The 15,252-nt window shown below is 43.6% G+C and overlaps 1 protein-coding gene across 2 annotated transcripts in view; it reads right to left on the bottom strand.

Annotated features, from left to right (window-relative positions):
- Window positions 1-15,252, bottom strand: part of SLC6A5 (solute carrier family 6 member 5) — a 125,401-nt gene that overhangs the window by 99,318 nt on the left and 10,831 nt on the right. The gene's annotated exons all lie outside the window — the stretch shown is intronic.

Below are 15,252 nucleotides of genomic sequence, written 5' to 3'. Positions count from 1 at the left end.
TAACCAGTTGTGCTCCCCTTGCCAGAAAGGACTCCAGATTGCACTTCTCTCCTGAGCTGCTCAGCCCTGCAGATCCTAACTGCGTTCCTGTCTATGAAAGCCATTGCCAAGAAGCAGTCTCTCCATAGAAGCCATGTTTCTTTGATGTCCTAAAACAGGGGTGGCCAACGGTAGCTCTCCAGATGTTTTTGCCTACAACTCCCATCAGCCCCAGCCATTGGCCATACTGGCTGGGGCTGATGGGAGTTGTAGACAAAAAACATCTGAAGGGCTACCGTTGGCCACCCCTGCCTAAAACAACAACTTCAGGTCTCTCTGGATGCCATGAGAGCGAGGCGGGAGTCCCACATACTCCGGACATGCCATGGAGATGCAAATGTAGATGGCAATGTTTAAAAATAGGCTTCCTAAAACATATTTGCACCTAGCCAAGATTTCTCCTGCCACACAGCCAAGGCAGTTACTTACACAATACAACTCCAGCCAGAAGAATTGTGTTGCAAAGACCAGTTCCAGCCACGGAGATCATTCTCATTGTGTTTAGCTTTGGTGCCACAATACCTAGCTATTTGGCCCCATAATATCCCATCATGTTTCTTTGTTTAGGTAGGGATTGCAATAGGTAAACCCATCAACACCCATAATCCTTTTTCCAAACCCTCCTGGGAGCCTCCCCTTCTGTGATGTCAGGGGTCACATGCAGCTATGTCACAGATCATCTGACAGATATGTCATGGGTCATCTGGTATCATTGCCTGGTGATATGAATTTGGTAATATAAGGCCATGTGTTTGGCCAGTTCAGTGTGTCTTGTCCTGCCTTGTTTGGATCAACATATGAACATATGAAGCTGCCTTATACTGAATCAGACCCTCGGTCCATCAAAGTCAGTATTGTCTTCTCAGACTGGCAGCAGCTCTCCAGGGTCTCAAGCGGAGGTTTTTCACACCTATTTGCCTGGACCCTTTTTTGGAGATGCCAGGGATTGAACCTGGGACCTTCTGCTTCCCAAGCAGATGCTCTACCACTGAGCCACCGTCCCTCCCCTGAGCCTCCGTCACTTCCATTATTTACCTCCTCTGCTTCATGGATCCTTGGACCATACCTAGAAAGGTAGATATCACCTCTGCAATAATTCCTAAAAACCTCTGTTTGTGTGTGTATTTTGATTGCTTATGTGTGATTGTTTTTTTACATATTATTCTAAGTAAACATTTAAAAATATTTTAAAGTTTTCATTCTGATACTGGACCTCCATATTATGGGGAAAAGATCAGCTCCTAGCTCTACCAGGGTCACCATCTTGCTAATTTCCCCATAAAAAGAGGAGACCTCCCAGCAATTTTGCAAACATCATAAAATGTTACTTTCTTGTCCCCCCTCCCACTCTACCTCAAAATGGTGCCCAATGCTGCTCCTGGGAAAAAGAGAACCCCAGGAACAGCATTGCACCACCAGCAAGAGGGGGGAGTTGCCCTATGAAAAATTCTGGAGGATCTAAGCCTGGGGCTTGATGTAATTCAAAGACTGCCCTTACAATGTAACATTCCATAAGGAATTTGTGTGTGTGCACTTTCACCTGCCCACATTTGTGCACAAATGTTGAAACAACAGGCACATTCCCCCATGCAAGCTCTTCTTCAAGTGTTACTTTGGAAGCAGCATATGAAGAGATACTTCTCTGCTTCCATCACTTTTTTTAAAATGTCCAGAGCTACCATATAGTTGCAATCTGGTATGTTTACTCAGATGAACATCCCACTGAGATCAATGGGACTTATCTCAGAATAAACATGGTTGCAATTTGCATGTCAGCATCATAGTCCACTAAAAACTTCTACATATTACCCACTAAGGAGATTAAAACAATAGGCTGGAGAGCAATGCAATGGTAGGAGTCTTGGCAGGGGGACAGATCTTCCCCACAGGCATTTCACTGAACACCCCTCACCCCAGCAAAACTTAATAACCCATAGCTTCAGTTCTGGTAAGCTAGTTTTTCATTAGAAAGAATGCTTTAAAATGCAATGCAACTTTAAGTTATTTAAACTGTGTTCAATGTGTTGAGAGTTAGCCTGAAAAAAATTTAAAAATACATCTGCAGAGTTGAATGGAAAGCTCTTTTTGTTAAACAGCAAAATGAGACTATAAATTGAACATTAACCATATCCACTGACATGACAGATCATCATTTTTCTATTACTTAAATTTTATTAGCATTTTCAAAATATTTTAACATTGCCCAGCTACCCAAACAACATTGCCCAGTTACCCACTCTATGACAGTCCATCATAACAGACTCGGTTCTGGCTAACACACACAGAATAAGGTGGGAAAATCTTGAAGTGGTACAAAGGGCCAATGCCCTGTTTCAGACTGCAGGTAAGGTGAGCAGTTAAGAGTGCTAGGATATGGGACAACCCAGTTCAAATCCCAGCTCTGCCACAGAAACTCACCAGGTGACCCTGGGTTTATCATAATCTCTCAGCCTAACCACCCATACAAGGTCGTTGTCATGAGGATAGGCGGGGGGGAGGGGGGATAATGTGAATGAGCTGCTTTGGAACCCAGTCAAGGAGAAATGTTCCCCATCTAAAAATTCCCTGCAAATAAAAGTTAGGACATCATTGTGAAAGCATAACCCACCATATGTTGTGCTTGTTTTCCCCTTACAAAGAATTATTAAGGTAGGGAATCTCTGAACATCGTCACTTGCATTTCTACCACTTCAGCACTCTGCAACCACATTATTACCTCATATCCAAATTGGGCTTCAGTTATTTCTTCAAAAGAGTATTTTTTAAAAAAAAAAATGTGTTATATTAAATTGCAATAGGGTTGCCAAAAGTCAGAAGTAAAAAATGTCCTGACCTATTCTTTAATTTTATCTGTCTGTCTGTCTAATTATCAGCTAATCCAATCACTACATTGTTCCAAGAGGTAATCATTCCACCCTGCCACAGGACACATTTTCCTCTACAAAAAAGGCGCTGTATTTCTTCTGTGTGTTATGTGTTCCTGGATCCAAACCACATACCCAAGATGATCATCTTGTCCTCCTCCCTGAGGTCTCTTCTATGATTTCCATAAACCCCTGCTATAATCCCTCTCATCCATGTCTTCCCTGCAACTAGTGGGATTGTAGGCTCTCTTCCTATTGTGACACAGGCTTCACAAACTCCCTAGGCCCACTAGGCCTCTGTCTCATAGCACAGCACAGTAGGGTTGCCAAGTCCAATTCAAGAAATCTCTGGGGACTTTGGGGGTGGAGCCAGGAGACACTGGGGTGGAGCTAGGAGCAAGAGTGTGACAAGCATCACTGAACCCCAACGGGAGTTTTGGCCATCGCATTTCAAGGGACGGCACACCTTTTTAAATGTCTTCCTTCCCTCCACCCTCCCCTTCTCTGATTTCACCTCAGAGGCGGAGCGGGCGATGCCGCTACACTGCTGCCGCCTCTTCTCCGCTTCACCGTAACTGCTCCTCCGAGATGGGCTCAGGTGAAGCGGAGAAGAGGCGGCAGCACAGCAGCATCACCCGCTCTGCCTCTGAAATGAAATCAGAGAAGGGGAGGGTGGAGGCAGGTCAGGAGCATGGTGAGCCACGAGTCCGGGTCCTAGAAGGACCCAGATTCGCGGCTCACCACGCTCCTGGCCTGCCTTCACCCTCCCCTTCTCTGATTTTACCTCAGAGGTGGAGCAGAGCGGGAGATGCCGCTGTGCTGCTGCCGCCTCTTCTCTGGTTCACCTTAGCTGCTCCTCCGAGATGGGGTGGCTCACCACGCTCCTTGGCGCCGTTTCCCCCCTCCCCCCGCTTCCGTTTTTTTGGAGAGCGGTGGAAGAGGCTGTAAATCCTGGGGTCCCCAGCCAGGGCGGGAGGGTTGGGAAGCCTACAGCACAGATCATGACACCACCTCTCACTAGCCAGTCTAGTAAGAGCTAATATTCCCCCAAAAAATATTAGGAGACCCCCAATTCCAGTAACATCCTGAGGGTGTTCACTCTGAACATAAGAAGAGCCAGTAGTCCATCTGGTCCACTATCCTGTCTCACACAGTGGTCAACCAGTTCCTTTGGATGGCCAACAGGGCATAGAGAGTGAGGCTATCCTCTTAATGTTGCCTCCTAACTTTGAGATTCAGAGGATTAGTGACTCTGAATGCAGAGGTTTCCCTCAGCTAGTAGCTACTGTTAGATTTATCCTCCATGACTCTATCTAATCCCTCTTTCAAGCTGTTTATTCTCTGTCAGCAAATTCCACATTTTAATTACTCTCCATGCAAAGTAGTAGTTCCTTTTGTCCATCCTGAACCTACTGCCCGTCAGTTTCATTGTATGCCCTTGAACTATAATATTTTGTGAGACAGAGAAAAAGTTCACTTTGTCAACTCTCCTCCATGAATAATTTTGTAAATCTCTATCATGTCCACAGTTCCTTCTAAGATGTGCTAGGGGACTCTTTTGGCACACAAAATTTTAACCAGCAGCACAGGGAGAATTATCACAGCCCACAACTGAGAAGGCAATCCCCCCCTTCATTGGAAACAATGGAGGATGGGGGCACCTCCTTCTGGGGCCCATAGAATTGGACCCCTGGACCAATCTTTTTTAAACTAAGGGGGTTTTTTTTAGGAGAGGCACCAGCAGCTATGGTGCCTATATCTAAAAAAACAGCCCCCCAGATACCCCCAGATCGATTCTCCATTATAGTCCATGGTGTCCATTGACTATAATGGCCCCATAGCTACAATGGAGCTGGGTGGGGGATTTTTAACACATCCCTATTATGCTTTTCAGTGTGATTTGATAGACCTGGCCTCTGGTCTGCCTTGAGTCACAGGGAAAAATAGAATATGTATATTTGAATAAATAAGTAGTTTGAGCTGGTTGATAACATTTAAGCAACTTTCTGTTTGTTAGGTTAGGCAAGGTTCTGACAGTTATACTTGGCCTGTAATGCTGGTTGTCATATTTTACTTAAAAAAAAAATTAGACTGCAAGAGTCCCCACCAAATGCTGGTATGTTTTCTAAGACACAGTGCAGGGTGATGGTCTGATGCCTGGTCTACCAATATGGTGGAAAGGGGTGGGTAGACCTGTTCTCTGGGGGCCACATCTACAAATCTGGTGGAAAGGGGAGAGTAGACCTATTCTCTAGAGCAGGGGTGTCAAATATGCAGCCTGGAGACAGAATCAGGTCCCCAGAGGACTTCTATCAGGCCCCTGAGCAACTGGCTCTCATCTGCTTCCTTCTCCCTCTTGCTTGCTTCTTCCTGCATCACAGCTTGCTTTGCCAGACTTATTCAATCACACAGGAGCTACAGAGGAAAGCCTCTATATTGTCAATTTACTGAGGCTTCTCCCTTGAGGAGGAAGGGGAGGGTGAGAGCTTGCTTTGACAGGCTCTCTCAATCACACAGCACTGAGCCAACCCTCTCTTCCTTCTACTGGCTGAGGCTCCTCCCCCTCCTGGTCCCCTGGGGAAGGAAGGAAAAAGCCAGAATGCTTAGAGAGAACACTGATGCCCCCCCACAGTCAGGGCCGGCACATGGGAGTAGGTGGGGTAGGCAGCCGCTTAAGGTGCCACCCCACCTGGGGGTGCTGCTGGGTGCTCTTCCCCCCATGAGCCGGGCCGGGGCTCACATCCAGCGCACCTTGCAAGGCGTTGCAGGAAGGCTGATTGGGGCAAGGGGCTGATCAGGCGGCCTCCGCAAAGTCAGGAAGGTCAGGATCACCCATCTGACCAATGACGCTGATGACATCATCATGACGTCATTGGCATGCAAATTTAGCCACAATGGGGGGGGGGCGGAGGAGCAATTTCTAGCCTGGGGCGCTGGAAACTCCAGCACCGGGCCTGCCCCTAGTCATCTCTTTTCTAAACTGAAAATCCCCAGACTCTTCAGCCTTTCCTCATAGGGAAGGTGCTCCAACCCTCTAATTATCTTGGTTGCCCTCCTCCATACTTTTTCAGCTCTGCAATGTCATCTTTGAGATATAGTGACCAGAATTTTACACAGTATCCCTAATGAGTCTACAGCATAGATCTATATGGGGCATTACAGTATCAGCTGTTTTATTTTCACTCCCTTTTTAAATAATCCCTAACATAGAAGTTGCTTTTTTCAGCACTTGAAGTCCTTCCTTCCCCTCTTAGTCCTTTTCTGCTGCCTGTGCTAAACTACAAATGACTGACTGCTGTGTTGATTTTTCTCTCTGCTCTGCTTAAGGAGGGAAGAAGGCCCAGATCCTAAGCAACGACGGTGTGGGGGGTCATTTGGGGGCCCAAGCCTTTTAATTTACTTTTCAGATTTCAGTTTTGCTTATACATTCACATATAATGAAAGTCTATGTATGGTCACCATATTATGTGAAGTATATGTACACAGTAGCAATGCACATTGCCCAGGTCACACAAAATGGAGACTATGCATTTTGGGAGGATCATATGCTCACATTGTGCACAGTTGCAGCACCAAAATCAAACATCTGAAAAGGGCTTATGTTAAACTCATTCTATTATGTAATATTCCTATTGTCCTAAAGATTACTAGTTCTAAAGGACCTTATTGATTCTAAAGAAACCTATTTCCCAATATGGGACGCTATAGCTTCATGGAATTCTTTTAAAATACCATCAGACTTGAAGGAGTCAACACATTCAATTTCTTTCTAAGTTTAAATTGCCATAGATAATCAAACAAATAAACAATCATAGAGTTGGAAGGGACCTCCAGGGTCTTCTAGTCCAACCCCCTGCACAATGCAGGAAACTCACAAATTGTTGTTGTTGTTCAGTTGCACAGTCGAGTCTGACTCTTTGCAACCTCATGGACAAAGTCACGCCAGGCCCTCCTATCTTCCACCATTCTCCGAAGTCTGCTCAAATTCGTGTTAGTTACATCAGTAACGCTGTCCAGCCATCTCATCTTTTGCCGTCCCCTTCTTCTTTTGCCTTCTGTCTTTCCCAGCATCAGGATCTTCTCCAGTGAGTGCTCTCTTCTCATTTGGTGGCCAAAGTATTTGAGCTTCAGTTTCAGCATCTGACCTTCCAGGGAACTGTTGGAGTTCATTTCCCTTAGGACTGACTGATTTGATCTTGCAGTCCAAGGGACTCTCAAGATTCTTCTCCAGCACCACATCTCAAAAGCATCTATTCTTCTGTGCTTGGCCTTCCTTCTCACAGTCATACATTACTACTCGCTTTGATTATACGGACTTTTGTTGGCAGGGTGATGTCTTTACTTTTTATTATACTGCCCAGATTCACCATAGCTGTCCTCCCAAGGAGCAAATGTCTTTTAATTTCATGGCTACAGTCAACTCACAAATACCTCCCCCTAAATTCACAGGATCTTCATTGCTGTCAGATGGCCATCTAGCATCTGTTTAAAAATCTCCAAGGAAACAGAGCCCACCACCTCCTAGGGTGCCAGGAGGGTGGGAGCACTGAATTGCGCCCCCCCCCCCCCCCGGTGCCCAAGGCAAGCACCTAGTTTGCCTGCCTCCGCTGCCCGCGCACCCGCCTGTCACCACCACTGCCGCCACCTGCCTCTCCTTTCCCTTCCCTTCCCCTCCCATTCCTTCGCCTTCCTCCCTGCATCGTGTGCTGTGCCTGCCTCCTCGGCCACCTGTGCACCGCCCACCCCTCCTCTGCCTGCCTCCTCCTCCACCTGCATGCCCGTCGCTCCTCTCCCTTCCCTTCCCCCCCCCCCCCCGTGCCTGGGCCCTGCCGACTGCGGTGCGCCTGCCTCCTCCTCCACCCACCGCTACCCCCCCTTTCCCTTCCCGTCCCATCCCTTCACCTCCCCCAGCATGATCACAGTGCCAGGGGGGGGGGCGAAGGGACAGGACAGGAAGGGAAGGAGGGTGTTACCACCTCAACCAACTTTTTATTGGGGAATATTAATATTTCTTAGCTCAAAATGGTAGGCCTACGAGAGGTGAGGTGAGCAAGGATCTCTGTCAATGTTTACAGAGATAGAACACTGAAAATCCTTTGGTTAAATAATGGATTTATTATAGGAAATTATTTTCAAATAGTTACATTCCAATCAAACAATGTTCAAGCATACAAGAGGAAAATACAGACATTAACTGAATGTGTGTGGATTGGGGGGTATACAATACCTAATCCTTGCAGAGTAGGATCAGTTAGAGGAAACAGGAAAGAGATCTCTGGAAATCTCTGGAAAGAGATTTCTCTTGAGAAGGGGGGGATGAAGGCTGGAAGTGATGGAGGAAGGGAAGGATGCCAGGGGGATGGGAAAATTCCTGGATGGAGGGGAGGGTGGAAAAATCTAAATCTGACAGGTAGGGTTGCCTGTTTTCTAGAGTTGGTTACGTCACATCAAGCGATTCAGTTACCCAATGGGGAAGCAGAGTGTCACGCCAATGGAAAATCGGGGTGTCATATGTTGAGTAGCCAATCAGAGATCAGGTTGTCATACACCCATACCCCAAAAGAGGAATTTTAATTACACTGGCCAGATGACTTTATGGCTCTGTTGTGGCCAACACTGGTTCCTTTGAAGCTCCCCAAAAGTGATAGATTTCTCTCGAAATGTCAAAATGGATAGCCATCCATCAAGTGTTCAGGAAATTGGATGACTCTGATAGCCTTTAGCAGTAATTAAAGAAAAATAAAGATTCTATAGAACTTTAGATTCCCTGGTAGGAATGTGAGACCAGATTACAGATATAGCACACATTCATACAACAAGATGGCAACTTAACCTTTAGCCTTTGTGTTTCTGCTGTCTTTTTGAAGAATAACAGAGCATACATACAGACCATTTGTTTGTGTTGCAGGGGCTCTTGTATCCCTTATGTTGTTTTTATGTTTTGAGAACAGCATTTGAAAGGTTGCCAAGAGGAGTGAAGGAATTTTTAAAGCTTTGGCCCACCATCTCCTCTCTGAGCCTGGGTCCCTCCGTTCCCAAGATCAGAAAATGGAGGTTCTTTTTAGCCTTTCAGCACTTGACGTTATTCCAGCCTGCCTGGGGATTAGAATGAACCGGATTTGCCTCTCTTCTGCTCAAAAGAGGCCATTTCAATTCAAATGGTGTGTCATATTAATATTCTAGGGTTACATTGCAATATCACATTCCAGGGGTGAATTATGTGGGTATCAAGCCAGGGGTCTCTTTCAGGGTTGCACTGATTACAAGGGGGTGGGCAAGCACTGCGCCTCGGCGTGGCACCCTCGGGGGGTTGCAGTGCTGCAGGGGGTGGCAGCAGGGGGGCGCTGGCCGGGGGTGCCATGTGTCCTTGGGCTGGCACTGGGTCTACTAAGACTTCTAGATCCTTTTTGCACATACTACTGCTAAGACAAGTCTCCCCCATCCTATAACCATGCATTGGATTTTTCCTACCTAAATGCAGAACTTTACATTTATCCCTGTTCAAATTCATTTCATTGGTTTTAGCCCCGTTTTCCAGCCTGTCAAGATCATCCTGTATCTTCCATTGTATTTGCAACCCCTCCCAATTTAGTATCATCTGCAAATTTAATAAGCATTCCCTCTATTCCTTCATCCAAATCATTGATAAAGATGTTGAACAAAACAGGTCCCAGGACAGATCCTTCCACCCCCCCCCCCCACTTGTCCCTCCTCTCCAAGAGGATGAGGAACCATTCACAAGCACTCTTTGGGTGTGATCTGTCAACCAGTTACAGATCCACCTAACGATAACAGGATCCAAACCACATTTTACCAACATGTCAACAAGGATAGTATGTGGAACTCATCAAAAGCCTTACTGAAATCAAGATAAATGATGTCTACAGCATTCCCCTGATCCAGCAAGGTAGTCACTTTCTCAAAAAAAAAAAAAGAGAGAGATCAGGTTAGTCTGACATTACTTGTTCTTGAGAAAACTATGCTGGCTCTTAGTAATCACAGCCATCCTTTCTAAATGTTCCAGGACTGACTGTTTGATGATTTGTTCTAAAACTTTTCCAGGTATAGACGTCAAGCTGCCAGGTCGGTAGTTACCCGGATCCTCCTTTTTCCCCTTCTTGAAGATGGGGACAACATTCGCCCGCCTCCAATCTTCCAGCACCTCTCCTGTTCTCCACGAATTCTCAAAAATAATACCCAGAGGCTCAGAAATTACATCCGCAAGCTCTTTTAGAACTCTTGGATGCAGTTCATCTGGCCCTAAGGACTTTAAAGAAACTAGGTGTTTATGTATTATTATCCCTATGCTGATCCTATGCTGGAACCATACCCTCATTATATGCTCTGTTTTTGCCATGCTGAGCACTGTTTCCCTCAGAATAGAAGACTGAGGAAAAGTAGGAATTGAGCAGTTCCATCCTCTCTTCATTACCTGTTACAGTTTCACTGTCTTGCCCTCACAATGGGCCTACCATGTCCTTGTTCTTTTTCTTACTCTGAACATAAGAAAATAACCCTTTTTTGTTGTTTTTAGCATCTTTGGCCAGCCTAAGCTCATACTGAGCTTTAGCTTTCCTACCTTTTTCTCTACAAGCACTGGTGATTTGTTTATATTATCCTTGGTTATAAGGCCCTCGTACCAATTCCTAAAGGGGTCTTTTTATTTCTCAAGTCTTTAGAGAGCTGTTTACGGAGCCACCTTGGCTTCTTTAGGCTTCTTCCATTTTTTCTTCTCATAGGAATCATCTGTGATTGCACTTTCAGTATTTTGCTTTTAAGAAACTCCCACCCCTCTTAAATCCCCTTCTTCCTAAGTATTTCTGACTATGGGATTTTACCCAGCATAGTTCTAAGTTTGTCGAAGTTTGCCTTTCTGAAGTCCAACCTATAAGTCTGAGTACGTACAGCTTTCCCCTTCCCTAAGACTGTAAATTCCAAAATCACATGGTCACTACTGCCCAGGGTGCCTACTATTTCCACTTCTTCAATCAATTTTTCCTTGTTTGTGAGAATCAGGTCCAAGATAGCAGATCCCCTTGTTTCCTTCTTCACTTTCTGGAAAAGGAAGTTGTCAGCAAGACAAGTCAGGAATCTATTTGACCTTTCATTTTTAGCAGAGTTGAACTTCCAACAGATGTCTAGATAATTGAAATCTCCCATGATCACTGTGTCCCTTCAATTTCTGCTGCAGTATTAGCACAGAACAGAAGAGTCAGGAGTCAGAGGACCATGGGACTCAAAATGGGTAGCAGGCATTTGCCATAGAGATCTGTCTGGTCTGATGCTTTTAAGAGCATCTTTGCCTATAAGAAATTGGACTGAAAGGAAAATTTCTGCCAGGTACAGCTTACCTTCTCAGTGTACCATGAGATGAGAAAAGCTGCAATGAGCAAATTTTCCCTTCTATACAATTCAAAGCATTTGGAGCCATTTCAGGATGTGGAAACCATGATTATGTATCCCATAGAGCAAGAAGAAATCCAATTTCATGGCTGTTTCATTGGTGATTTTCTAACCAACATGGGAATAACTTATTCCACTAAGCTATTTCCAACTGATTTGTTCCAAAGTTAATCACTGGTCAACTAAACTGAGAGATGAACCGACAGATAAGTTAAAGTTTGTGAATTTAAGCAGTTGGTATTCACAAGTTATAGGTAAAAATACAAGAAACTAATTAAGCACACTAGCCAGTTGGTGCCTTAAAGGGCATAATCGGTGAGCTAAGGTACATTTGAAACAAACTTTAATAAACAGATCACTTCTTAGTGTGGGCACATACAAAAAAAAGAAATTTAAATCTAAAAATCAGACTGGCACCCTTTTGTAGCTTGATACAGGAAAGGACACAAGGCAAAATTCTTAGCAAAAGGTTTTATTCTTCTGTCTTGATCCTTCCCACACCCCGCGCTTTCTTCTCTTTCAGTCTACAGGAGTCTAGTCTGCCTAGCAACAACTTACTGTCTCCCTAATGAGATAAAGTTCTAAAATATCAACAATGAAATGAACCACAGCCATTAATACACAACAGAATCCTTCAATATATTTGTTTCCTAGACCGTCTTGAAGGAAGTTTCTTAAAGATCTGGTCAACCCTTAAACTGTTCTACTTATTCCAAGTTTCCATTTTTCAGTTCACTGATGGCTGCTTTTAATTGTTCAGACTTTGTTTAGCTTTGTTTCATTATATGTCATATCCAAGAACATTTTGCTGAGTGGTGGCATAAAAATAGAAATATAATTTTTAAAGACCCTGCAAAGTCCTGTTAATTTATTATGAAGGACATTTATGCTGTCTCTAGGAAAAGATTCTTTATAATAGCATATCCTGTGTGCACATTCTTTGACACTGTTTGCTATTTTCACCTGGACGTAGATAAAATGTAATCTGTAAGACAGCCTTATTTGTAGTTGCTGTCCAGAAGACAAGGTGAAGACACAGTAGCTCAGTGGGCTGAGGTTCTAGGAGTTTCGGTTTGGCCAGCAATTTCCTTGTGGGCCCATAATTTGGCTTCTCCAGCTTCCCCCATATCTCTGCTGACACTAGGCAGCCATCAATGCCCAGGAACTCTGCCAGGTCACTGTGTCTTCCTCTCAACCACCTAAGGGTAGCTTGGTAAGTGCAGGGCAGGAGGGATTGCCCCCAGGCAGTTCATGAGTGAAGTAATTTGTCTCTGAAAAAAGCTTTTGGCAGAATAAACCTTGTTCCTTTTTAAGGTGCCATAGACTTTTCATTTATTTTGCCACCTAGATTAAAAATCACTCTATTACCAGCCGTAGAAAAGACCCATGACTCAACAAATGTGCCCAGAGATCTGACATTGTATTCTGGAGATGATGTCTCCCTCCTTAGAATCATAGAGTTGCATGGACTCCCAGGGTCATCTAGTTCAACCCCCTGCACAATGCAGGAAATTCATAAGTACCTCCCCCTGCCTTCCTTCTCATGCTCTGCCTTTGTTTGCAGAATCAGCATTGCTGTCAGATGGCCATCTAGCCTCTGCTTAAAAGCCTCCAAAGAAGGAGAGCCCACCACCTCCCAAGCCTGTTCCACTGACGAACCACTGTGTCAGGAAGCTCTTCCTAATGTTCTTCCTACCCAAGTGTTATCAATAAGGTCATAAGGGGAACAGCCAGGCATCCATTCATCATGCCCAGATTCATCACAGTCAAGACTTCTCTCCACAAGGAATGTCTTATAATATACTTCAGTCATTATTTGTGTTCTGATACCCATGAGCTCCTTTGGAAGCCAATTTACCACTGAAGAGCAGGATCAAAATGAAAACAAATGAGCATCCACCAATTGTTCTGTCAAGGACTGAAATCTCATAGTTCATCTAGGCAAATTCCCATGAGTACAGACCAACTGTTAACTGTTTTATTTATGTCCTGCATAGTCTACCTTTCTCCAGGGCATTTTTTATAGCAGGAACTCCTTTGCATATCAGGCCACACACCCCTGATGTAGCCAATCTTCCTGGAGTTTACGGTGGGTCCTTTATTAAGAGCCCTGTAAACTCTTGGAGGATTGGCTACATCAGGGGTGTGTGGCCTAATATGCAAAGGAGTTCCTGCTGCAAAAAAAGCCCTGCCTTTCTCACTCAGGTTCAAGGCAGATTATACAGTGTACATCAATACAGGCAACTGAAAGGGACATCCGGTAAGCAATGTAATAGGTTTAGGATTACAGAAATCTGTTTTGGCAAAGGAGTCAATCTAGGTAATTACATCGATAACTATACAAATGTATGAAGCTTTCTTACTCCATGTCACATCATTGGTCTGTACTGCCTATCCTTCAACCAAGCTTCCAGTCTTTGAAAACTGCCCAACAGCACCAGCCATGTCATTAAATGTCAGCATAATACATAAGAAATATACATTTGTAGATAGAGTAAATAATAACTTGCACATATTACTAAGATACACATTCATTTAAAAGTGTTAACTGAATCCATAGTGATTTCTTGTCATTATGTGTGTTCTCAATCAACTATGAATAGTACAACTACTATCACATTAGGGGCCCACAACAAACTCTGACGTTAAAAAAGGCTTCCATACTTGAAAAGGTTGAGAAACATTGCAGTGGTTGATGCAGAAATTGTGACCAGACTGTAAAATAATATGGACTGGATCATTTGTATTTGTATATTATACTTAGCACTAAATTGATATTCATATGAATTCCTAGCTCTGAATGAATTAAGGCTCAAGCTATGTGTGACTGAAGGATCAAATTCATAGGTAAAACAGAGGTGGTTGAGGGCTCTATTTTTAACCAAGATCAAGGTGTGCAAATGAGGGAAGTTAAATTCTAATTCCTTCCCTGCAGCATCTCACAGTGCATAATTCTATTTTCTTCATACCCAGCTGTGATAACAGAAGTGAGTTGGGCTGGAAGAAAAGCGCAAATGACCCAGTACATTCTCTCTGTTTCATACATTTTGTCTCATGACCTGTGGATTTTAATTCAATTCATGAGCTTGAATTAACTTGAAATATGTTTTGAAATTAAATTAAGCAAGCAAAGTACATATGGGAAGTATATATTGATCACCACACTTTCATAACATGAACACCACAGTTATGGATGCTGAGTTAGGATTTAACTTCTGATTTCTAAGTTATGATCCAATGGAGTAAGTAGAAATGAATCTCATAGGCCTGTTTGACCTGATGAATGCTATTTTAAAAGTTCAAGTTCATTCAAGAATCAGGAAGGTCTGTCATTCTGCAAGTCAGACGTCCTCTATAATCTAAACACTTCTGACTCACATACTTTTCTCCGTTTTTCTCTTATTCAGTTAAATATTATATTGCATAGGATCAGACAACCTTAGAAAGGAATTTTGTGTATTCTGTCATTTTCTTTTCCCACTGGTAATTCCTGAAAAACTTTAATAGACATAATTACCCTGAGAGATGCACACTGGGTACATGGGAGTGTAGTCTAATCTAGTCTGATCTCCCAGGCAGAAGGTCATATGTTTAGTACACTTTTGTCTTTTCATCTAAAGTATGCCTAACAGCTACATGGAATTGCATGAAGCCATGTGACATATGGCACTTAATTTATTTAAAACATTTATTAGTCATCTTTCTACCTTGTAGAACTCAAGGTGGCTTACAATGTTAATAAACAATTATAATAAACACATAAAAACACAATTTAAAATCTCACTTAGAAATTCCAATGAATAAAAACTAAATTAGTCAAATGCAATCCTAAATAAAACCATCTTCAACAGTCTCCTGAAGATCCAAACTGATGGGGCCAGATGCACGTTCTTGAAGATTGGTTTCATAATATTTAATAAAGTTTGAACACCACATAAGATTCTTG

Source organism: Heteronotia binoei, chromosome 21, assembly GCF_032191835.1.
Source record: "Heteronotia binoei isolate CCM8104 ecotype False Entrance Well chromosome 21, APGP_CSIRO_Hbin_v1, whole genome shotgun sequence".
In the NCBI taxonomy this organism is placed as follows: domain Eukaryota; kingdom Metazoa; phylum Chordata; class Lepidosauria; order Squamata; family Gekkonidae; genus Heteronotia; species Heteronotia binoei.
The sequence above is the reverse complement of the archived record's forward strand: the minus strand, read 5'-3'. Positions and strand labels throughout refer to the sequence as shown.